The sequence below is a fragment of the Neoarius graeffei genome, chromosome 8 (assembly GCF_027579695.1).
Source record: "Neoarius graeffei isolate fNeoGra1 chromosome 8, fNeoGra1.pri, whole genome shotgun sequence".
Taxonomy (NCBI): domain Eukaryota; kingdom Metazoa; phylum Chordata; class Actinopteri; order Siluriformes; family Ariidae; genus Neoarius; species Neoarius graeffei.
The window spans coordinates 79989215-80013242 of NC_083576.1; the positions used below are offsets into that span (position 1 = coordinate 79989215).

The 24028-nt window shown below is 42.0% G+C and overlaps 1 protein-coding gene across 1 annotated transcript in view; it reads left to right on the forward strand.

Moving 5' to 3' along the window:
• The window catches only part of far1 (fatty acyl CoA reductase 1), a 94985-nt gene that overhangs the window by 14952 nt on the left and 56005 nt on the right, over window positions 1–24028 (forward strand). The gene's annotated exons all lie outside the window — the stretch shown is intronic.

Below are 24028 nucleotides of genomic sequence, written 5' to 3' on the forward strand. Positions count from 1 at the left end.
ATGTCATCGGCAGGTTCCCCTTCTTGTGTACCACGTGACGTGTGACGTGGCACATATTATCAGCAATGGCGGATAGAACGCGATAAAAATAATACCAATAAATCTAGCTAATACCAATAAATCTAGCTAACTGAAAGATTAACTCCAAATTTTTCGCAATTTTTTTGGCTCCTATATACGAGGAGAAATGACTCTCTCACTTTGGGGGTTTCCTGGTCTAAAAATAGACCGACACGTGGTACACAAGAAGGGGAACCTGCCGATGACATCATGTTTCACTACCACGCGGAAATTAAAAGGGTAGGTGACTTTGGTCGCAAAATTAATATACTTGTCGTTGTCAAAAAATTATGTTTGATATATCATTTTGAAGCTAAAAGATTTCTCTGTCTAGTCATGTTGTCATAAAATATATTGTATTTTATGCCAAAGAATACATCCAATGGTGGAATGGCACTTTAAGTTATAAATCAGTTATAGAAACTGTTTTATTTAATCAGGCTAACAGATCAACATCCAGGTCCCTACCAAATCCACCATTAGCTTGATCAGTTCTATAAAAGTCTATTTAAATTCTGAAAACTGTACAAATGTTGTTGTTTTCCACCAAAGAGGCGGGATTAGCCAACGCAGAATAGTGACGTTTGTCTCTTGTTGATGACGTGTAGGTCGCATGAATGCGACCTGTCCGGTCAGACTGCAGTCGCATGTGAAAATATCGGATATGCATCGGATTTAGGACCACATATCCAAGCGGCCTGGGTCACATGTGAAAAAATCGGATCTGTGTCGTTCAGATTGTCAATAACAAATCGGATACAGGTCGCATATGGGCAAAAAAATCGGATATGGGTCGTTTCAGGGTGCAGTCTGAACGTAGTCTAAGAGAGCATGTGTGTAGATGTGGATCCAACATACACTGGTGAGGTAGCTGAATCACTTGACAAAAGCCTTGTGTCACTTGGTTGCTCTCCACTGAAAATTGCCAAGTATAGCCACAAACAGAAAGCTGCATATGGCAAAGCAAAGCTGCAACGAGTAGAAGAAACTTTACGTTCTAAAATGAAATTTGCTCCAAACTATACTGAGAGAGTGTATTTAACTTACAATTTCTGTTGTACGTTAGTTTATGGCAGTCAGAATCTTTCTTTAGTCCAATTCCTATAGAACAGGGAGGAAGTTCAGCCATTTCTAGATGTCTAAGAACAAACTCATTTATACTGATCTCAAATTGAAAGCAACTACAATTAAATTCCCTAGTCAACTATTCAAAATATCCAATCCTTGCAAAGAAACACATTCAGTTAATAAATTGGTAAATTTTCTCAGTGCTCTGCATTACAATGTAGTTAATATAATCCAAGCAATATAATGTTATCTGAACAAGTATGCAGTTTACAGACTCTAAAACTATAAGATATGAGCCACCTGTTCTGGTATCAAAGGTCACCTATTGTGCTGTGTTGATATTGAAAAGGCTGGCTGTTGACTGGTACACAATAGCTGGTCATTGATTGCTAATGTTACATAGTCTTAAGGCCCAGTCACACAGCCGATCACGCATAAATCACGTATAAAGTTGGCTTGTGCGTGATTGTCAGTGGAGAAATTGACCATTTTTTGGGGGTGTGCGTGGTCGAAAATCACCGATTAATTGCGCATGAACTACGTACAAATCACTTACAATCACTTACAAATCACGCACATCAGCGCATAGGGTCAAAAGAGGGACAATTTCTGGTTTTTATTGACGAACAATCCACGCATAAACTGCGTATGAACCACGTATAAGCACGCATGAACCGCACACTAGCACTGATGAACGACGCATAGAGCGCGCATGTCAGTGGATATCAGTGAAATGTACGTGTTACTACAGCGAGACATGCGTGATATGTGCGTTATTCGTCAGTGAAAAGTCATCGACGTGCGCGGTAGCAGTAAATTTCTTGCGATCAACCACTAACGGTCCACGCATATGTCGCGCATTGTCCGCGTCAGAACTACGGCAAAGGACGCACGAATTACGTTAAACGGCGCACAATCGCGCATACTTGTGCGTGATCAATATTTTTGAGCAGCTCAAAACCTGGAATCGCGCACAAACCCGATTCGTCGAACATTCACTGACAACTACTGATGCTCCACGTCAAAAAAACTTATGAATTACGCACAGCACTGATGAATCGCGCACGACTCGAAATTTATGTGCAATTCATGCGTAAATCGTAAGTTTTGGCTGTGTGACTGGGCCTTTAGATTAAAATCAATTTACAAATAATTAATACTGAGCATTAATTGAAATTTTATTTAAAATTGAGGAAGAAACATGTCTCCTAACCTACTTGAGCCTTATTGAAGCATTTATTAACCCTCAAATATCAGTTATATGAAAATATATCAAAAATTCGAATTTGGTGAAAATGGATTTTTTAAACCCCTGTAGTTTAAAAATACTTGAGAGACACAGAACAAAAATTTGGAAATATAAAATATGGGTCTTGGGGATTACTGAAAAAAAAAATGTACAAGTTCCTAACTGCTATTCCACATTGGATTTCTTGCTACTGAAAATGGCATGTTTTAGAAATCGGCGAATTTCAAAACCCTATTACAGACAAACTAGGAATAGTGGAGACTTGGTAAAACTGAAATTGGTAGATATTTCTGTGTTGATTTGAATAACATTCTTAGTTTAAGCATTACTGCCACAGGCAAGCTTCCAGAATGAGTTAAAAATGCAAAAAATGCAAATTTGTCTTTTTAATTTCCTTGTTAAAATCACCATCTAATATACAATGACCATTGAAATTCTAAGTTGAAGCTTGTAGTATAAGACATTGAGTCTCTCTGTGCAAAATTTTAGGTTTCTATCTTGCATAATAAAGATTATATTGCACTTTGAAATATGCATGTTTTGAGCAAAAAAACAAAAAAATCGAAAAGTTCAAATGCCTCTATCTCTGAAACCGTTGGAGATAGGAAGCTCAAATTTTGGGGATTAACTTCTTTTAATAGTATCTATGAGCCCTCCAAATTTCATTGAAATCTGAGATGGTCGAGCATAAATTTGTCAGATATTTGTTGATTTGGCATGGAATGACCCAAATGCCGCTTTTCCACTACAAACACGGCTGAGTCGGGCTGAGCCGTGCCGTGCTGAGTCGAGCTGAGTGGGGCTGTTGGAGTTGCATTTCGACTACAAGCGCGCTGAACCGTGCTGGCTGGAAGTGGGTGGACACATTGGGTGGAGTTAGCGAAAGTGGGTGGACGTCACGTGATGTCGTTAAGCAGCGCAAACAGTGACATCAGTGAGCTTTTAAGCGGTAGTCTCACGACCCGAATAGTAAACAATAAACATGGAGGACATGGAGTCGTTAGTGTTGCTGGTCTTGGTGCTGTGGCTTGTTGTCACCGACAACGCGGACAGATACTGGCAAGAGCGTATAGATGAGGCGAGGCGCATAAGGCTTCAGAAATTCTCGTAATTCGTAATTCTTCTCCTTCCGGGTTTGCGGTGTTTACAGATCCCAGCGCGCTCGCGGGGCGTGTGTGGGCATGTGAGGACACTCCTCCTCACCAATCAGTGCACAGGGGAGTGTCTGCTCACGCCCCCAGCCTCACTCGGCACGGCTTGGCTCGCTTCAGCCCCACTCCAAAACCGTGCGAGTTTTAGGGGCTAAGCAGGGCTGAAGCGAGCTGAGTCGTGCTGGTTTTTGGTAGTCGAAACGCGAGCCGTGTCGGGCTGAAGTGAGCTGAAGCGAGCTGAAGTGAGCTGAAAAAGGGTAGTGGAAAAGGGCCAAAAGCGTGACTTTCTTTCACTGTGGCATGGGTGCTGGTTTGAGCCAGATGGACTGGTTTGAGTATTTCAGAAACTGCTCCTGATCTCCTAGGGTTTTCACACACAACAGTCTCGAGAGTTTACACAGAATGGTGCGAAAAACAAAAAAACAGCATCGAGTGAGTGACATTGCTGTGGGTGGAAACAAACGCCTTGTTGATAAGAGAGCTCAGAGGAAAATGGACAGTAAAATTGTACTGTAAAGGAGAAGCAGCAGCAGTAGTCGTAACCTAATTAGTAGAATGTGGCAGTCAGAATAACGGTATTTGTTTAACATAAAAAAAATAAACAATATTTTACAAAAAAGTACAAACTAATTCTTCTATATTATATGTTTTTGAGATGTCATTTTATAAAGTCGTAAAGGCCTTTAAAATCCATATTGATTGCTGAAAACGTGTTCTAAAAATGATCAGGGATGAGCGATGTGATAAAATGATGGTATCAAAATACTTGAAGACATTTCTATGATATGAGTCTGATGTTAACGTCCTTTTTTTGAATTTACAAAAAATTAATAAGTTAACACTGAAATGGTGGGGAGAACCGTGGCTGGGGCTACCATGGCCATTCTGGCAGATTTTAGAGGTGGCCCGTCGCATAAATTTGGGTGGAGTAAATGTGCAAATGAGGCCACTGTAGCTGCAACAAAAGACGCCGGTAAAACCAATGGCAGCAGCGATGTATAGCGACATGTGGCCTTACAGCAATGACGGCAGTGTGTACGGTTTACATGACTGCAGTACGGCATAGCCACGGCAAGACGAAATGAGACAGTCAGTGACGGCTTAGCTCACTAGGCCCCGCCTAGTCCAGAAGGAACGATCTAAAGTGGGCCACCTTCCTTGCGCAGTAAGTGTTGCAAGCTATGTATAAAAGCCATATACACCCTAGGAATACCGACCTGTTTGCCAGAAAAAAAATCCAAAACGGCGAGGAATTGACCAAGAAGCAGCAATTTTTGAACTGCTCACTCATTAAGGCTTAATTAGTCCATAACTTCATTAATAATTGTAATTCAGCAAATCTGGGTAGAAGTTCTATGGACCCTAGGTACCTCTACCTTCATGCCAGAAAGAATCAAAATTGTTGAGTAATTGAGGGAGAAGAAACGATTTGTGTGGAAACTGCTTGTTAGGCATTGATTAATTACTCCATATCTTCATTATGAATTGCTGTTGTGCAAATCTGGGTAGAAGCCATATGCACCCCAGGTGGACGTACCTTCCTGCCAAAAAGAATAAAAATCGGTGAAGAATTGAGAGAGAGGGAGAAGAAGCGATTTTCATGAAATGGGGATGACGCCGGACGAACGACGGACAACACATGATGGCGTAAACTCATCGCCGGTCGGCCGGATGAGCTAATAAGCCACGCCCCTCGGCAAACTTTTCAGTTTCTGCAGAATGTTGTTCCGTGAACATCTTGAGCTCAATGATTGTGACGGAATGCTACGGTAACCCCCGGTAGCGCACGTAAGCCTCATAGATGCCTTCAAGGTTGTGACAGATGAATTCATCCAGCTGTTGGTCCACAGCAACTTTCAACCCAACGAAACTTTCCGGGGATGGAAGCAACGCCCTTCTAGTTGTCAAAGTAGCTCCCTGGTTCTTATGTATTCCAAAGGAAGGGCTCGGAATGTGTGCCGGTTGACCCCCAGAAGGCTCAAAATGGTCTACCGGTATCTACCATGAAGTGATCCCAGCTATGTAAGACATTAGCTCTACGTTCACTGTTCCTGTAAAGCCGTGGCGACCTGCACGTCTGGAAAATTATTTTCAGGGTTTTAACAGGAGGAAATCTCTGGAATACTGTATATTCAATCAGTACTTGGTTCTCTTTCCACTCCAGAGTAAGAAAATACACATTTGTCCTTTTTTGTGTTGAATTCTTGAGGAATAGAAGAGAGAATCTTGAATATGCAGCGAATGTCCCGATATAACAAGGCACTTGGGTTGTGATTCAGTCTGGTACAGTCAATACCGATTGCTTCGGAACAGTCTGAACGGTTTCTGAGAGTATAGTGGCTCAGAAAGCACCGATTTTAGATCTGAAACCTCATAGAAGGGCTTTTAGACCATCTCTCCTCCTTGCACGATCTTCGTTTTAAATTAGATTGAGGAGGAAATGAAATCATCTTGGCGTGACTTAAAATAAGTTCAGGAAATAGAAAATAAGCTTCTGGGCTTTGGGACTGAGTGAGACAATGCGGGATTGATGAGCACCAGGAGAACACTGACGTATCAGCATTTCAGCTTCTGGCTTTGCTTTTATAAAACTACTAAGCCCTGAAATCAAAACCAGTCCGTGTAGTGTTCTCGACACCAAAACTGATGGCATATCTATAAAAAAATAAATACATTTTTTTTTTTTTTAAGTTCTATATTTTTGTCATTACAGTATATTAATGACATTTAGCAGACGCTCTTTCTTATCCAGAGTGGCGTACGACAGGCAGCCTATGATCGGATTCCTCGTAAGGCAGTCTTTCGAGTCCTGGAGATCCGCCTCCACTGCTCAAAGCTTATTTCTATCCTTAAGGCTTTGTATACAGGCACAAAGGCCTGCATTAAGAACACTGGACGGTATTTCAGTACATTTATCGGATGTCGACAAGGTGCACTGGAAAGTCCCAGTCTCTTTTACATGGACTTCGTCATGCATTGTGCCAACCATGAAATATCCCGGCTGTTTCCTGATACTGGAGCACGAATAGAGTACGTTATCCCAATTGAAATGTCACCTCGTAATCTCCTCACTGATGTGCCGCATGGTGTAATAAGGGTGTCGGAGTTGATGTACGCAGATGACATTCTCTGAAAATCTGGATGAGCTGAGAAAGGTCCTCGAAATATATGACAACGCATTCACGAGAGTTGGCCTACAAATGTCCTATAAGAAAACCGAAACTATGGCTTTTAATGTCGAAGAAAGTGTCAATGAGAAGGGAAGCTTGCTTTCGATTAATGGCGTGGCAATAAAGTCATCAAGTTTTATTTCTATAGCGCTTTTAACAATAGACATTGTCGCAAAGCAGCTTTACAGAATTTGAATGACTTTAAGCTAATTTTATCCCTAATCTATCCCCAATGAGCAAGCCTGTGGCGACGGTGGCAAGGGAAAAACTCCCTCAGACGACATGAGGAAGAAACCTCGAGAGGAACCGGATTCAAAGGGAACCCATCCTCATTTGGGCAACAACAGACAACATTAGCAGTTTTAACATGAAGTCAGTTTCGTTGGTGATGGAGTGCAAAACTGTTCATGACAACTGCAGTCCTAAAGTTAGCAAGTCAGCTGTAGTTGTAGAATGTGAGAAAGTTCAAATACTTGGGCCACCTGATCTCTAACACCAACAATAAGTCATCTGACTTCCTCCATCTCAGAATCTCGTCAGCATTCGAGAAATGGACTGAGTTGAAGCGCGTCCTCACTGATCGTGAGATTTATCTTAACACTCAAATCCTTACCGCTTACTTTATAGTGTTCAGGCATGGCATCTTACCAAAGTGGAACTCAATAAGATTGAGGTGGTTTGGAACAATTTTCTAAGGAAAATGGTTGCAGGTGGATTTGCCCGTAAGAATGTACCACCACCATCTAGAAAACACAAGGCGGGAAACGAGTCAAAAACCTCAGAACTTGATTGGGCCTATAAGATGCCTGGTTGCATGAAATTACCAAATCACAGTCAACTTCAGACTTTTGCCAAGTACAACATTTGAAATATATAGCCCACGTATGCAGAACGAGCAATGACGCCATCCAAAAAAGTATCCTATTCGACAAGAGATGCCAATGGCATAAATTCGAGGAGGTGTTTTAAACTAGAGAAATGTCAGGTCCTCAGAACTATGATGGAGAAACGGGACTTCCAGCGGCTGATGGACTACAGTTTTCAATCTCCAAGGCAGTCGTGCCCCAAGGCCGATCATGCGCCACGTGGGAAAAAATGATGACGACGACATACCCAGAGCAGCCTGGGGAGCAGTTGGGGTTAGGTGCCTTGCTCAAGGGCACTTCAGCCATTCCTGTTGGTCCAGGGAATCAAACCTGCAGCCTTTTGGTCCCACAGCTGTTTCTCTAACCATTAGGCCGTGACTTCCCCATAGTGCTTCACATTATTTAAACAAATTTGACAACTTGACGTACAAGTCCAGTTAAATTCTCTCCAGAATGGTTACGCCTCGCCCCTTGGGGTGTGTCTTGCTTTACAGTAGCAGCTTACAGTGGTGCTTGAAAGTTTGTGAACCCTTTAGAATTTTCTATATTTCTGCATAAAAATGACCTAAAACATCATCAGATTTTCACACAAGTCCTAAAAGTAGATAAAGAGAACCCAGTTAAACAAATGAGACAAAAATATTATACTTGGTCATTTATTTATTGAGGAAAATGATCCAATATTACATATCTGTGAGTGGCAAAAGTATGTGAACCTTTGCTTTCAGTATCTGGTGTGACCCCCTTGTGCAGCAATAACTGCAACTAAACGTTTCCGGTAACTGTTGATCAGTCCTGCACACCGGCTTGGAGGAATTTTAGCCCGTTCCTCCATACAGAACAGCTTCTACTCTGGGATGTTGGTGGGTTTCCTCACATGAACTGCTTGCTTCAGGTCCTTCCACAACATTTCGATTGGATTAAGGTCAGGACTTTGACTTGGCCATTCCAAAACATTCACTTTATTCTTGTTTAACCATTCTTTGGTAGAACGACTTGTGTGTTTAGGGTCGTTGTCTTGCTGCATGACCCACCTTCTCTTGAGATTCAGTTCATGGACAGATGTCCTGACATTTTCCTTTAGAATTCACTGGTATAATTCAGAATTCATTGTTCCATCAATGATGGCAAGCCGTCCTGGCCCAGATGCAACAAAACAGGCCCAAACCATGATACTACCACCACCATGTTTCACAGATGGGATATGGTTCTTATGCTGGAATGCAGTGTTTTCCTTTCTCCAAACATAACGCTTCTCATTTCAACCAAAATGTTCTATTTTGGTCTCATCCTTCACAAAACATTTTTCCAGTAGCTGTCTGGCTTGTCCACGTGATATTTAGCAAACTGCAGATGAGCAGCAATGTTCTTTTTGGAGAGCAGTGGCTTTCTCCTTGCAAGCCTGCCATGCACACCATTGTTGTTCAGTGTTCTCCTGATGGTGGACTCATGAACATTAATATTAACCAACGTGAGAGAGGCCTTCAGTTGCTTAGAAGTTACCCTGGGGTCCTTTGTGACCTCGCCGACTATTACACGCCTTGCTCTTGGAGTGATCTTTGTTGGTCGAGCACTCCTGGGGAGGGTAACAATGGTCTTAAATTTCCTGCATTTGTACACAATCTGTCTGACTATGGATTGGTGGAGTCCAAACTCTTTAGAGATTATTTTGTAACCTTTTCCAGCCTGATGAGCATCAACAATGCTGTTTCTGAGGTCCTCAGAAATCTCCTTTGTTCGTACTATTATACACTTCCACAAACGTGTGTTGTATCAGACTTTGATAGATCCCTGTTCTTTAAATAAAACAGGCTGCCCACTCACACCTGATTGTCATCCCATTGATTGAAAACACCTGACTCTAATTTCACCCTCAAATTAACTATTAATCCTAGAGGTTCACATACTTTTGCCACTCACAGATATGTAATATTGGATCATTTTCCTCAATAAATAAATGACCAAGTATAATATTTTTGTCTTATTTGTTTAACTGGGTTCTCTTTATCTACTTTTAGGACTTATGTGAAAATCTGATGATGTTTTAGGTCATATTTATGCAGCAATATAGAAAATTTTAAAGGGTTCACAAACTTTCAAGCACCACTGTATTTGAAGTGAACACAGTTTGTGGAAAAGTACTTTTTCTTTTGTTTAGTGTTTCTTCTCTCTCACACACTGTGTTCCCTTTTCCAACTGTCCCCTTGTTGGAAAAAAAAAGGAAGTTTATCCATTTTTGAAGTGGGAGAAAATACATATTTATTTTTAAAATGGATATAAATATTTAACACGGCAAATCTGCCCAGAATATTTATGAAAAAATATTAGCCATAAAATTAAACCCACTGCCCGGCACCTGTCGAGGGGTGGGGTATATGCAGCAGCTGAGATCTGAGCGACTTTGACAAATTGTGATGGCGAGATCTCTGGGTCTGAGCCTCTCCAAAACGGCACATCTTGTGGGATGTTCCCGGCATGCAGTGACCGAACAAAAGTGGTCCAAGGATCCAAAGGACAACCGGTGAACCGGCGACAGGGTCATGGATGTCAGAGACTCGTTGATTTGCATGGGGCACGAAGGCTAGCCCATATGGTGGTCCAATCTCACAGAAGAACTACTGAAAAAGTTAACACTGAGACCTTTGTGTTTTAGCCAGCATTAACTTTTTCTACGCGTGTTCTAGTTTCCATGCGTGTTCTTCTGTTGCAGGGTTCTCCAGAAAATCTGAATTAGCCGGATTAAAAAAAAATAAGTGGCATACCCCCCCACCCCCGGCTGAAAAATTTAATTTTATATGCCTTCTGGTGCATTCTTGGTCAATAAATGACTAACTATTTCCCTGTAAAATACTTGCAAAATACATATGAAGTTTCCCTCAGTTACCCTCTGTAGTACGCTGCCTGGCTCTGTAGCATAACTACATATGCTGCGGCGTGGTCACGTGGTCTGGCTCAGCCAATCAGAGCACAAGAATCAATCAATAAATATGACATCACTTCTGGTCACGCTAGACCCGAATCAAAGATAGTTTCGTGGTGGAATAATTGGATTTGCAGCAAAGTATGGGCAGCGGAGACGATATAAATCGCTTGAACATTGAAAGGCAATTTCTTTTTTTTTTTATGGGATCAGGTAGCCGGTGCAGACTATCTGTGTAGGTGGAGAAAACCGCCGGTCACCAAGTTTTTTTTTTTTTTTTTTAAACTTCAACACAAATACTGTTATTTTCCATATATCCTGGTAAACCATCAGAATGGCATGAAGGTACGAAAAATTCGATACCACCCAAGCCTACTAGCCAGTGACAGCTATCTGAAAGCTCATGTACCGGTATGTGGAAGACGGTAGATAGCCTAGCACTTTATTATGCTATAGTCATGCTGTCTGTTGTTGCCCAAATGAGGATGGGTTCCCTTTTGAGTCTGGTTCCTCTCGAGGTTTCTTCCTCATGTCGTCTGAGGGAGTTTTTCCTTGCCGCCGTCGCCACAGGCTTGCTCATTGGGGATAGATCAGGGATAAAATTAGCTCATGTTTTAAGTCGTTCAAATTCTGTAAAGCTGCTTTGCGACAATGTTTATTGTTAAAAGCGCTGTACAAATAAACTTGACTTGACTTTATTCATATGTGTGGTGTAACCTTGTGATGCAGCATGAACAGCAGTTGGAAAAGATGCCTTCACGATTCAGGACGTCTAAAAAAAAAAACATATCGTGACATCATTTATCACAATATCAGTATTCCAGCGTCCTATCACCCAGCCCTAGTCCTCGTTAAAGTGGAAAGGACTGGGTGAAGGCTGTGGTTAGGAATCGTCACAGCTGGAAAAACTCGCGAAAAAGTCTTTATTGTCCTTCATGCTGTATTTCACTAATCTCCTGTCAGGTTAGTTTCGAATCTCGAACAATACCGTAAATGAGTTTTTTACCACACGAGTCACTCTGACTTCCTGTTTCGAGACGAAATGCGTTCAAGCATCATAATGGGAGAACATCTCATGTCATCTCATTATCTCTAGCCGCTTTATCCTTCTACAGGGTCGCAGACAAGCTGGAGCCTATCCCAGCTGACTACGGGCGAAAGGCGGGGTACACCCTGGACAAGTCGCCAGGTCATCACAGGGCTGACACATAGACACAGACAACCATTCACACTCACATTCACACCTACGGTCAATTTAGAGTCACCAGTTAACCTAACCTGCATGTCTTTGGACTGTGGGGGAAACCGGAGCACCCGGAGGAAACCCACGCGGACACGGGGAGAACATGCAAACTCCGCACAGAAAGGCCCTCGCCGGCCACGGGGCTCGAACCCGGACCTTCTTGCTGTGAGGTGACAGCACTAACCACTACACCACCGTGCCGCCCATGGGAGAACATGACTTCGGTTATTGATAACGTCTGGCATTTTTTTCTCAGTTGTGCTCATTGGTTCGAAGGGAACAACTGGCCTTTTTTTTTTTTTTTTGTCTCGCCTGTCAATCAGAGCAACATTAACTAATTGCTTTGGAATTGTACGTGGAAATGTTAATCACCTCCTCCAAGCGTGTCGAGCCGTGTAACGTTTCTAAGCGGCATTTACTCCAGCACAGGATTAGTTTTCCATCACAGCACAGTCCGAATTAAGACTTACAAGGTTAATGTGAGCACTGAGGTTTTTCCCAGTTGAAATTTCACCTTGGTTAATGATTCAAGTGCCTTAGTACACGTCAAGTTCCTGATTGAGCAACAGGCATGCTGCAGTTTTAAAACACGAATTCTGTGAAAGAATGCTGCAAGTCATTGTTTTGAAAAGAAAAGCTGCTTTTTTTTTTTAATTCATTTTGTCAGCCCAAATGTTTGTTTTGTAAATTAGCAACGGAAAGACGACACTGTCAGCAATCAGACACGTTCTGGTATAACTCCGTCACCCTTTCATCACGCACAGGCAGATTTACAGGATCAGGAAAGAGAAATTGTGCAAACGTTTTTTTTTTTTCCCTGTGCAAAACTAGGACCTGTGGTCAGTGCTTGGGTCTCGTCCGGGATAGAAGATGCTATTTTGAGATGCATGTTGAATATCAATGAAGAGGTGTGATAAGCGAAGTGGCACACACATTCTCTCTCTCTCTCACACACACACACTCTTGTGCTCCTGCATCATGCGTCCTCACGCCCTCGCGCTGTATAGGCACTGGGGTCCACCCTGACGCAGGACTGAACACCGGTGTGGTGCAGTAAACACACGCTTCCTGCTGTGTCAACTAAAAACAAGCTGCAGGACTTTTCCAGAAGGCCTGCACAACCAGTTTTACCCACAATGCTTCATGCAGTCTGCACCTGGAAGGAGTTTGAAGTTTGGTCTTCACTTCAGGTGTCATTGCTGCAGTCTGGGCCAAAATATATAAGTTTGCTTTCTGTAGTGTTGGACACAACACAGACCTTTTACGGATTCCTAACAGACCCTGTAACACTCACGTACCAGTAGATGCGGTGTGGGTGTGTGTTTGATGGTCATGGTTGACCTAAATAAGTCAGAAGTGACACTCGGGGAGATTAGATTATATTGTTTTTAGCTCGTGGTACTGCTACTTTTTTTTTTTAATTAAAGGAGAACTGAAGTCATTTTTAAACTTGCTTTATTTCTACATTTTCAGGTTTTAGTAATTATATCGTGACTCGTATTGGCAACTAATTGCAATTAAATATTATACTTATCGGCCTATTCGGTTTTTAGCCGTGTTGAATTTGGTTCGTTTGGTCCACGGCAGGCGTCGCTTATCCGCACAATCTTCACGAGACTTCGAAACGTGAAGTGTCAGCGCCACCATTTTGAAAACTGTTTGTTTTCCAAACGAAGTATTGCACAAAAACGGGTTTAAATGACGATTACTGCCGACTTTTTTCAAACTTTCCTGATTGCTATCAAAACAAACAAAACTTCTGGCTTGATTACATCAGCATTCGAAAGAGGGCGCGCGCGTCTTTTGGCAGATGTCGGTCACTTTGATTTCCGCTGTACGTTTTACTTTCGTCCTACGATGTCTCAACGAATCTCGTTTACGGCCGTTGCTTTGACGTACGGACTGATATATTACAGAGCATATTTCAAACACTCATAACTTGCTATAGCAGCGACAAAATAGCGATCAAACATGCATTCCGATATTTAATAAAATGAGAGAAATAGAATTCTGATCATAAAAAATGTGCCTTTAGTTCCCCTTTAACACCCTTTTTTCTAAACACATCCAGACTCTTTAGATTTTTTTTTAAATTTGTATTTTATTACTTAAATTTGCATGCCGTTTATTTATCTATTTAGCTTTATCTATCTATTTATTACAAATATCACTTGTATTAAAAAGTAAGTGATTTGCCTGTTTCATAATAATACTATGACTTAAAATCAGAGACAGTATTATGTATAAAATCTGAAATTTTAAAATAAAAAACAGCCTGAAATTAAAAAAAAAAAAAAAATTCTAATGTGAAACACCATTGTTTTGTTTTAAAATTTTTTTTAATGTTAATTCTTCTGATGTGTTTAGTGATTCTGGTGTGAAAGTTTGACTGCCTTTTCAGATTTTTCAAGTGTAGGTCATAAAAAGAATTTTCCCCGACGTCCAATTATTTTTGTTCAGTGGACTGAAAGCTACTGAATTCGAATCACAGACTTCCAATTTTATGAGTTTTTTTTTAAACAGAACATTTAATGAATTGGGCGGCACGGTGGTGTAGTGGTTAGCGCTGTCGCCTCACAGCAAGAAGGTCCTGGGTTCGAGCCCCGGGGCCGGCGAGGGCCTTTCTGTGCGGAGTTTGCATGTTCTCCCCGTGTCCGCGTGGGTTTCCTCCGGGTGCTCCGGTTTCCCCCACAGTCCAAAGACATGCAGGTTAGGTTAACTGGTGACTCTAAATTGACCGTAGGTGTGAATGTGAGTGTGAATGGTTGTCTGTGTCTATGTGTCAGCCCTGTGATGACCTGGCGACTTGTCCAGGGTGTACCCCGCCTTTCGCCCGTAGTCAGCTGGGATAGGCTCCAGCTTGCCTGCGACCCTGTAGAAGGATAAAGTGGCTACAGATAATGAGAGATGAGATTAATGAATTGTGGCCCTAAATTCTCCGCTATTTTTTCCTGCTTCACCATGACCCGATTCAAGATACTAAGTCATGCATGATGTGGTGGGCTTTCCCCGTTCACGCAAGGCATTGTGGGATACAAATTTGAAACAGGAGAAGAGGAAAACGGAGGACGTGAGTGTGCGAATGAAATGTGAAAGACCGACTACAGTAACGGAAAGCAAGAAGAAAAAAAGACGTTATGTTCTATACGAAGGAAAGGAAACGCAGGACCAAGCTAATAAATATCGGCGCTCAGCGAGCACCTCGGTGTGATCAGCTGTTCGTTTAGTGACAGAATGATGGAACTGTCAGTGCACGCTCAAAGGGAAACCTGTGCATGCGCACACACGCGCACACACACGGACTTCCTCTGTCTGCCTGACTGCGCGAAGCGAGCGATTTCATGCACATTATTTGCTTTAATCCCCTCAAATTAAATAACTTCCCAGCCACAGAACAGAACGGCCTGATATTTTGCAGGAGCTTCAGAGTTTGGGAGAATAGCAGGGTACAAATAATTTACAGCAGGGTGCAAAATGGTAAAATGTCTGCCAGCGGCAGACATAATGCACGCAAAGCGTACAGGGGAGGTTTCAAAGGGGGGTGCGCCCCCCTTTGGGCACGGAAAATTTTATGAAATGCACTGAGAAATGGTGGCCTCTGGTAACTTAACAGTGAAAATAAAGGGTAATCAATACTATTTGGAAACTTGAAATATGAAACCATACCTCAGTCATTTTATCAAATTTCAGAAATATTTGCAAACAAACACATAAAAAGTAGTCCGATTGAAATCCACATATGGATGATATAATAATTTTAAGTCTGATGTGCACTTTGACTAAGCTAAGGTGACAAGTTTCTCCAGATTCTCTAATACTATTGAAGAATATGGTGAAATCTTGAATACAGATGAAGAACAAAACAACTTCAATTATAATCAAAATGTTTATTTTTTGGCAGTCAATAAACTGTTACATAAAATGCAGCTACATGTACTTCATCAGCTGACTTAATCGTTATTAAAAAACCACAGCTCGCAGCACTCGTTGACCGTCTCAGCATTTCTACTGAAAATAACTTTTATCCAAATCTCATCAACCTAATCATGTAGGGGCCTACTGAATAGAAATTATATAAATCTAGTTATTTAGTGCGGGTTAGGAACAACAAATATTATATGAGTGTGTATATAATATATATATATATATATATATATATATATATATATATATAGAGAGAGAGAGAGAGAGAGAGATGCAAGTACGAATTTTTCATGGGGTGGGATGGTTTGGAACAGGTCATCTAAAATTGGGATAACATTTACCCGGGACGGGTATTTGAGGCGGGTCGTCTAGCTTGATTAGCGTTGTTACGCACGCAGTTTGTTTTTTCGAGCAGCTGTCAAACGCAGAGTCAACTTTACGATCCGCGATTATAATGTCTTAAGCAAGGCTGAGAAACGGTGGACTAAGACGTATTTATTTTTCTATATCAACACAATGACAGAATAAATTTGCGTTCAAAACGTACTTACCTTTCCCTCTAGACCTTTTTAGCCACGCATCCAGCATAGAGCCGCTTGCAACTCTCTTCGTCGCCATTTGTGTCACATGATGGTATGAACCATTCACAGTCCATGGAACACTCTAAGCCAATCAGAGTACGGCTTACATATGGAACAAGGGGCAGTAATGGCTGAACTCATGTCGAGGATGTAAACAAAGTTGACGCGGCAACGGGCATACATGACATAGTGGATGTAATTTACGTTCACAACTTTTTTTTGCCGTCAGAAATATTTAATATTGAATTTTGTGACTCGACTGACAATAGCCGGCGGCGTAACAAGCCACAGACGGCGATTTGCTGCCGGTGACCGGCTACTTTTGAGACCGCGGTTTTGTGAGATGTTACAGAAATAAACATACATCATAAATGACCACATTTCAGACGGAACTAAATTTCACCGATTTTATGAAATCGAAAGGCCGTCTAGCTTTAATTTTTGTTATTCCTGTATGAAGTTGGCATGTATGAGTCGCTCCGGCATCACAGAGGGACAGCCTATTGTAGCACAGTGCAGTTAAAGCAGAATTAGGGGGGAAAAAAGTTAATGCTATCAGTATAAGTGATAACACCCACAGTGCAGTGCAGCTAGATGACACAGTTGTGCTAAGTGAGTGGGCATGGTCCCCTGTAAAATTTTGGAATTGTGAGTGCCATATTTGAAGAAAATTGATCGAGAAATCGGACCGACGTACTTCAAAAAGTGCTCCTCGCCTCGCCTCGATGCTTTGATGATCCGATGACCAAGTCGCTTTGAACTTGTTGTCATAGCAAATCTTTTTTTGTCTTCGGAGTTTTCATTGTTCATGATCACCAGTGTGTGTTTGGTTTTTACAAATACTGGCTTGATTTGTTGTAACGTGAGCCCATTGCTTATTGGCTCAAACCATAACACAGTCCCCCGAGGATTTCGCGGGCCTTTTTTGTGATTGTTGCGGGCTAAAATGTCTGATGTTGCGGGGTTTTTTTTCCAAAAAATTGCGATGAAGGTTGCGGTGGTTTTTAGGTTTTTGTTGTGATTACATTGCGGGAGGAAGTGAAAGTTGCGAGAAATTGTTGCAATTTTCTCTTTTTGTGATTAAAATTGAGTGATATGTTAAATGTTAAGTTATTACTGAAAAACTATTGATTAAAAAAAACCAGACACTGAGAAATGGTCCTATAAACAACTTTACCAATATAAAAGCTTACCAGGACTACAAAAATGCAGAAAAATAGGCTTTACTTATCCAAATGCACCTGTTGGTTCAAAAGTTAAAGTGCAGAGAACCTCACAGCACAACATGAAGTTACCTTAAAATATAATATAAATGCCTCAGCTTTCATGTAAGAAAAAAAAACTATTAATACTAGTACTGTGTGCAGGCAGTCTCTCCTGAAGACTAAATTAAACAATAATTATAAACTAACAAAATAAATGGCTCAGGCTTCATAGAAGAAAAAAAACAATTTGAACAGAATCTCACAGTATGATGCTGAAGCTGCCTAAACAATGGAAAATAAAATACCATTTTGGCAAAAACGTTGGCATCCATTAATTTCTTGTATTAAGTAAAAAAAAAATAATGTAAAGTGCACACAGTCCTTCACTGTAAACATAACAGACTTTCAGTAACAGAATTTAAGCCTACATAAACACTGACTCGCACATGCAGTGTTGCCAGATACTGCTGACGTTTTCCAGCCCAAAATATGTTCAAAACCCACCAAAATGCACTTTAAACCGGCCAATCTGGCAACACTGCGCGCATGCTGCTTCTCTTGAACGTATACACGGAAGTAAGGCGGAAGGTAGTTTGTCGACGTCACCTCAAGACGACGCTAAAGATTGGGGAAAGTTGCGGTGATTGGATATAATTGCAACACCGCCCTGAATTCGCAGGGATTGGTTGAATTTGCATTGAAGTTGCAAATCGCAACATCGCGAAATCCTGGAGGGTCTGATAACAAGACCCAATGGAATGGTGCGATGGAGCGATATAATTGAGATTCAACATCATCATCATCATTACCGCGTCGTTCCATTAGCTCTCGGCTTCACTTAATATGGCTCGTTGACGCTTTATTCTTATTCTTTATTTGGATCCCCATGAGCTTCCACAGAGTGGTTGCTCGTCTTCTTGGGGTCCACAGTGAAAAAATTACACTCAAATCAAAACAAATAATACAAAAACATTACATTAGAAGCAGTGAACGCGCACACACAAAGAAAAAGTCAGTATGATTTACATAAAGAGGAAATAATAGAACAAAAGACAAAAAAAGGAACTATTGGGCGACAGGACATAATCAAACCAGTGCAGCTTACACAAAGCAGCAAGAATATCTGTGTATGATTGTAAAAAATGCTGTCTTAGTGACTTTTTATGTGAGAAACTATTCTCAATTTTCCTGATGTCCTCAGGCAGCTTATTCCAACTTCAAGGAGCCCTATAAAGAACAGTTCGTAAAATACAATTTGAACGTGGTTCAGTGTTGCAGTCAAGACACTAAACCTCAAGTCCGAGTCCAGTCTCGAGTCCCCAGTGTTCAAGTCCAGGTCATTAAAGAAAATTTCGAGTCAAGTCTGAGTCCAAGACTCCAACCGCACCATTTGACGGCGACTGTTTCAGCGCCATTAACGTTAGTTTGTTCCTGAACATGACGTACGAACAGGTGAATGTGCTTCTCTTTATCAGGGAGTGTGAAGTATTCTGTCAGAGATGGTTGGGAGATGGATGGAAGTGCAGAAAGTGTGTTTATTAATACAAGTGAAGACTAAATCCAGAACGGCAGACAAAATCGTAAAACAGGCAAAAGGTCGAGCCAGGCACAAACAGGCTATCATAGAATCGGCAGAATCAAAGACGAGAAACAGGCAATCGGATCAGGAAACCAAACAAGGAAATGAGGCTCGGTAATGTATCGGCAACCCAACTCAATACTTCGCAAAGTAAGTGTGTTTTCACAGTTCTTATACAGGCACGCTGGTTCCACCTTAATCCTGTGCAGGTGCGAGTCGTTTATGGCGCATGCGCTGTCTGGAGTGCACCCGAGAGTCTATCTGACGCACGCGCCAAGGCGTAACACACTTGCACGAAATTCGTACAAAAATGAATGGAGATATAAATCTCATCTCATCTCTCATTATCTCTAGCCGCTTTATCCTGTTCTACAGGGTCGCAGGCAAGCTGGAGCCTATCCCAGCTGACTACGGGCGAAAGGCGGGGTACACCCTGGACAAGTCGCCAGGTCATCACAGGGCTGACACATAGACACAGACAACCATTCACACTCACATTCACACCTACGGGCAATTTAGAGTCACCAGTTAACCTAACCTGCATGTCTTTGGACTGTGGGGGAAACCGGAGCACCCGGAGGAAACCCACGCGGACACGGGGAGAACATGCAAACTCTGCACAGAAAGGCCCTCGCCGGCCCCGGGGCTCGAACCCAGACCTTCTTGCTGTGAGGCGACAGCGCTAACCACTACACCACCGTGCTGCCCGGAGATATAAATATGTCAAATTTTATGGCAAGTTACAAAAAATAAAGAAAAAATCAGAGTCCGAATGCGGTTAATGCACGAGTCCAAGTAAAGTTACGAGTCCTGGACTCGAGTGCTACAAGCCTGGTGTGGAATTGGTGTTATTAAAAGACCAGTGCTCACTTGAGGCGTTTTGTATCCATGGCAAAAACCAGACAATAGTAATTTATCACAGAAAAAAATGTAGCGTATTTTTCCAAAGCGCATGATGCATGAATCGTAGATGATGATATTCAAACTTTGCTTCCACAATTAGCCATCATAACTCTGTTTGTGCATCTCAGACACATTTATACAGAAAGAACAATTTAGGGTGAATCTGGCCACCCTGTTCTGAGCCATTTGAAGTTTTTATTTTAAGATGTTTCCCAGCAGCACTTGACCAAACAAGTGGGCAGTTGTTTGGTCCAGATGTGACAGCAAGCACAACTGTTCTGACTACCTCTCTCATAACAGTGGGTGGAACAAATGCAGAACATTTTCTTGCAGTAGCGATACCGTTCCCCATTTTCGCAGCAATATGATCAGTTTGATCAGACCAAGAAAGCAGATTATCTAATTTAAGTCCCAGCAGTTTTGTATTAGTAACCTGCTCTATAACTCCACCGTGGCTGGTCCCAAGCCCGGATGACAAAGGAAGAGGGTTGAACGAAGGGCCAGCAACCCTTCTCCGTAAAAGCAAAACCCACTACAGAAACATTGACAGGAGAACAATGTGAGAACTTGGTCCTGGATGAGGGCGGTACTTCACATAGAAGACCTATGACGTTATGGGGTTAAAGCCAGGGAAGCCTCAGGACCGAACACCCTCCTCTCATCTAGGAACGCCATCAGTGTTGGAACATGGAACGTAAAGACCATGTACCAAGTAAGGAAAACTGCCCAAGCAGCAGAAATGAAAAATTACAACCTTGAGGTGCTAGGAATTAGTGAGGCAAGATGGATATAACATCACTAGACAAGCCTTGACTTGGAACCCTCAAGGGAAGAGGAGAAGAGGTCGGCCAAAGAACACCTGGCGAAGAGAGCTCCAGACAGACGTCAGGAGGCTGGGGTACACCTGGACCCAGGTAGAAGGAAAAGCACAGGACCAGGTCCTCTGGAGATCTCTTGTCAACGGCCTGTACCCCAGGAGGGGTGTCGGGGCATAGAAGAAGACCCCGCTCTATAGATGTACCATCAATTGACAAATTCAGTACGGTGGAGTTAGCAAGGGCATTCCTAGTACCAAAAACAATGCTTTTAGTCTTAACTAAACTAAAAGGTTACTTGTATGACCTGTGCTGAAAAAAGCTGAAGTGAGATCAGAACAAATCCAACAGCGTTTGTAGATTATTTTGTAATGCGGTAGTTTTCAGGACTAAAATCAGTAGGCGCTGTTCACCTGTCAAATCCGGTAGACTACCGCGTCAATCTGTAGAGTTGGCAAGTATGGAGTTATGGCAGATTTAAAAAGGAACTGTGAGAGTCAAGGCATGATCTAGAAGGACAAAGAAGTGCAGGTATTCTGGCCAGAAAGGTCTGTAGGAAGGTTTAGGAGTCACCGGTGTGGTGGTGATGCACCTTTCTACACTGCTGCAATGTTGGCACCAATAAAATCTGCATGGAAGAGTCATCAGAATGAGAGCTGACTTATCTGTGACCTCATCACAAACTCAGTGTCTGAAGTACATTATGAGCTGAGTTTCTGTTCAGCTCCAAGATGACAAGAAGAAGGATGGTGTTGATGAGAGCTACGAAAGCAACACTGCAACGCTGTCCCTGACAATTTCATAATTAAAGATGACGGCTGTACGGGTTCACTGCCAGCGGTTAGGAGATATGAGCTAGCAGCCTGCAGCCAAAACCGTGAAATCCCCTAAATTAATGACTGACTGGTTTGAGGTGGTTTTTTTTTTTTGCCCTGTAGAAATGCATCACACGTGCAGCATAAACCTGAAGCTCAAGGCCGAGTGTAACCTTGGTTAGAAACATGGTCTGATTTCTGTCTCCAGCACCAGAGAAACTTTACACAATCAAATATTTAACCAGCCCTGGGGAAACAACTTTAGAGCACGCACGGCTCCTTACGCAACCTCTTCACCCCAGCTTTTAAAAGTGCTGGTCTCGCTTCACCTGCCAAGCATGCAGGAGGCTGATAATTTGTTCCTTACGGCTCTGTGTGACGTGAACTTCCTTTGAGTGAGCACACATTCAACCTGGAGTCGTGCAGAAGTGTGTTAACACATTGCTAGTGTTACATGGCCAGGAGAGGGTTTATGTAAACATTCGAGACCAAGACGCTTTGTAGGAACTTCACTCCTCACACATGTATGAGGAGTATGAACGATGTGGCCTGGGGTTGTGCAATATTTACCAGCTGGGAGGTCCGTATCGTGAAATACTGTGACCGAGGTCTTGAAAGTACTGAGCGAGGCCCTCTGGGTCCGAGGTCACGGTATTTCACCATACGGACCGACCTTAAGCTGGTAAATGATATATTTATTTTTTTCTTTACCAAATTCTAACAGAAAACGAGAGCGCCCGAAAGGGAAAACCGAGCCGAGCCGCCATTTTGAATCCTCATTCACGGCTGTAATGCAAATGGCTTCCTCCTCGGTATACAAGTGCACTTCCATGGCAGGAAAAAAACTACATTTTGCCGCCTATGTAGTCCCCTATTTATACAAAATTGAGTCATTCAGGATTCAGCCATGTTTTTGCTCGGCGTTAGCAACAGTTACAGGTTTTTAGCTTTCTCCTGAAATGTTTTATTTCTTCTTCCTCAGGGTAGTAAAACTCGCTTTCGCTGTGAACACTGTCGTTATCGCTGTCCATGCTGTAAAATTAATGCTATTCTCCTGAGAAATGCTGGCAAACATTTATAAGATTTTTTGATAATCTTATGAATAAATCTTATTAAAAAAAAAGATAAATGTTGACAAAAATGCTACTATGTTTTTTGTTGCTGTGAACGAGCGAGTCACCAGAGGTCCGTAACCGGGATCCGTAACTGGGGTCCGTACCATAGGATACGGACCCGCTCGCCAGCCAATCAGCGCAGGATTTGATGGAAACCAGACTGCGAAAAAAATAAAAGACGTTATGTTTTATATACAAAGAAAAGGAAACGCAGGACCAAACTAATAAATATCTGCGCTCAGCGAGCACCTCGGTGTGATCAGCTGTTCGTTTAGCAGAATGACGGAACTGTCAGTGCACGCTCAAAGGGAAACCTGCGCATGTGCGTGCACACACACACACACACACGGACTTCCTCTGTCTGCCTGACTGCGCGAAGCGAGCGAGTTCATGCACATTATTTGCTTTAATCCCCTCAAATTAAATAACTTCCCAGCCACAGAACAGAACGGCCTGATATTTTGTGAGATATTACAGAAATAAACATACACTACCGTTCAAAAGTTTGGGGTCACCCAAACAATTTTGTGTTTTCCATGAAAAGTCACACTTTTATTTACCGCCATAAGTTGTAAAATGAATAGAAAATATAGTCGAGACATTTTTCTGGCCATTTTGAGCATTTAATCGACCCCACAAATGGGATGCTCCAGAAACTCAATCTGCTCAAAGGAAGGTCAGTTTTATAGCTTCTCTAAAGAGCTCAACTGTTTTCAGCTGTGCTAACATGATTGTACAAGGGTTTTCTAATCATCCATTAGCCTTCTGAGGCAATGAGCAAACACATTGTACCATTAGAACACTGGAGTGAGAGTTGCTGGAAATGGGCCTCTATACACCTATGGAGATATTGCACCAAAAACCAGACATTTGCAGCTAGAATAGTCATTTACCACATTAGCAATGTATAGAGTGGATTTCTGATTAGTTTAAAGTAGGGGTGGGCAATTATTTTTTCCATGGGGCCACATGAGAAACAGAAAATTTTGTGGAGGGCCGGACCAAAAGGCTGAACTAAATTCTGCATAATATTAATTGTATTTCTTTATATAAAGCGGTAAATATCATTGTTTTTACAAGCTGCTAAGACTGGTAAGAGTATGGAAAAAACGAGGTTGCCTTACAAAAAATGTCATTTATTCAATCAAATTTCCCAAAACAATGGTTAACAAAATGTGAACGTTTGTACCATTTTTCTTTCAGTCACATTCACCCCAAAACACAATAAAGACATCACAATATTGTCTTTCTACTCCAAATATCAAGCAAGATACATCATATTATAATAATGATGCCCACATTTGTAGTTTAATCACCTCATTTGGTGTTTTTCGCCGGAGATCGGCTCCGGCGCCTGCTGGTGA